Here is a 2,529-nt window from a genome sequence, read left to right as displayed (position 1 = left end):
GGAGTACCTGTTTGAAGTGGAAGGAGGGGGTGGTTAGGTGTGCAGGGGCGTGATCATTAATACAAAAAGACGAGAAAAAGAAAAGTAAAATCCTGGAAGATACGTGGAATACTTTTATGTGAGTAGAGTGATGGGAAACGGGTAAACAGTAGAGGCGTGGCTATCTTCCCAACAGGATAGACAGGGAGTTAGTGGCTAGGTGGTAGAGACGTGGTTAGATGCTAGGGGGACTCGGTAGTTGGATGGGACAGTTTTATGTGGAAGGAAAGAGGCGTGAGTTTAGACGATAACGAACGAACGGACGGACGGACGTAGGGACACTGGTGGGTGGTTGGGACATGCTTGGAATGGCGCACGCTTTTCAGTTTTGTCTTTATATCTTTCTTTCTTATTTCTTTTTTTTACCACTGTCTCTGTCGACACTAGATGGGTTCACATGCCGTCTCATCTGGTAAAGTACATAAAAGCTTAAAAAATGGTTTATTGTGCAGGCCTAGCACTGTTAATTCGTACAGCCATTAGGTGTATTTTACGTCTTATTCCTTACCTACAGATATCTATATTCTACCCAGGAGAGATTTTTCTGACTGGATGGGTAGATACAGACATCCCTAACCCGTTCTGTCAAAGAGGGTTTAACTAAGCTCAGTCAAGTCGTCTGGAGGAAGCAGGAATAACTAAGGAATGACAGCATCGTAGTGAAAGGGTTAAAAGTGGCAGCAAAGCAATAAGACTGAATGTTACCTAAGACTGCGGGAGAAAATAGAAAACGGAGCGCCAACCAACACGAATTCCTTGCAGCATTCACACTCCACCCAGTTCCATTTTCTTGCGACCTTGACCTTTGAACTATACCGAGATAGTTCTGTTTTCATGATGTGTTCCAAGGACAGGAAAAGCAATTAGTTCTTTGTTTCCTTTCATTCGTTTCCTGTCTTTGTTCCTTTTTTTTCTTCCGCCTCTTTTTTTCTCTTGTCATCCTCCCATCAGTTAATTACGCCATTTCAGGGACGTTTAACACATCTTGCAGGTGACGTCTCACAGTGAAAGACTAACTGGAGATTGTCTATACCTCCCATTACCACTTGAGATCTTTCTTTAAACTGAACATAATCGTCTTGTAGATAAGGCAAATAAACCAGCGGAAGATTTCATTCGACTTTAAGCGATATCTCCTTCAGCCCAAGACGTCGGGTTCGTTCTTGCTATCTCCAGACAAATTCCTTCAGTTTGTGAGAGACTTTGAACTGGAGAGATCAGACTTTATTAACCGAATTACGTCCAGGGGAATGGGCTGTCCTAAACTAAATAAAATCGTCTGGAGGTAGCAAGAATAAAGCTGGGAAGACGTCCCTGTAGTCAACGTTTAATCAGAGTGGCGAGTGCTTTATAATCGAGCGGTATCCGGCAATAACCTGAGGGAGAACAGAGGCAGGGCGTGAGGTAATATGTGAGAATAGACAGCCTGTGTGCCTATGAAAATCCTGAAGCGTTCTAGGTGTTGGATACGAGGGGGGCACTTAGCCAGATGAGGTTAGAGTGGGAGGAAGGTGTGTGTGTGTGTGTGTGTGTGTGTGCACTGCGATGCTTTGGGGAAGAGATCTGGAGTAGGTCAGGTGTGGTGCAAGTTGGGGGCTAGAAGAAAGGTAGGTCAAGTGGGAGATAAGTTGGCAAATTGGGAGATAATTATGAAGATAGGTCGGGTTTAACATTGACAGGTGAGTCGTAGGTGGTAAATTAGCAGGTAGGGAAGGAGGCAGGGAAGGTGTGGGACTGGAAGGTGAGCTGGAAGACAGGTAGCAAAGTAAGAGAAAGGTAGAGCAAGTTGGTGTGTAAGTAAATATGGCGGAATTATAAGTAGCAAGAGTGGAAGGTGGGTAGTAAGCTGGAGGCAGGTAAAACAGAAGGTAGAATAGAAGGGCAGGTTGCGAAGAAGGAGGGAGAGGGATACGTGGGTTGAAGAACTGAGATGTAAACTTAAGAAAACTGATGGGTAGCTAAGAAGGTGGTGAGTTTGAGGACAGGTAAAATACAGGATTGGTAAGTGGATGATTGACAGGCAAGTTTGATCATACGCGTAGGAGATGTAGCCGACGTGAATGACATGCAGGTGGGTGAAAAGAGAGTAAGCTGGGGCGCAGGTAAAGAGGTAGGCGAGTTGCGAGGCGGGCAGGTAAGATTAGGAGCGGGTAACTGAGGTAGAAAACAGATAGGCAAAGTGAAATACAGGAAGGTAAGATGAAGGTAGATAGACCGAAAGCTAGGTAAGGAGGTAGGTGGGGCAAGACACAGGTAGGAGGGTAGGAAATACAAAATCAGGTAAAGAAAAAAAGGGGACTGAGAATTGGTAAGCAGTCACTCAGAATACAAGAATAAAGGCTGGAGGCTATGTAGGTAATTGCACAAAAAGTAATGAGATGCAGATAGGTAGGTAGGTACGTAGCTAAGCAGACTGGCAAATACACAGACAGACAGGTAGATAAGAATTTTTGTATGTACGTTTATAAGTAGATTGGTAAAGTAGCAGAT

This window comes from Coenobita brevimanus, chromosome 18, assembly GCF_032717465.1.
Source record: "Coenobita brevimanus isolate Jiangsu-jjx chromosome 18, ASM3271746v2, whole genome shotgun sequence".
NCBI lineage: Eukaryota > Metazoa > Arthropoda > Malacostraca > Decapoda > Coenobitidae > Coenobita > Coenobita brevimanus.
Note: the sequence above shows the minus strand (reverse complement) of the source record.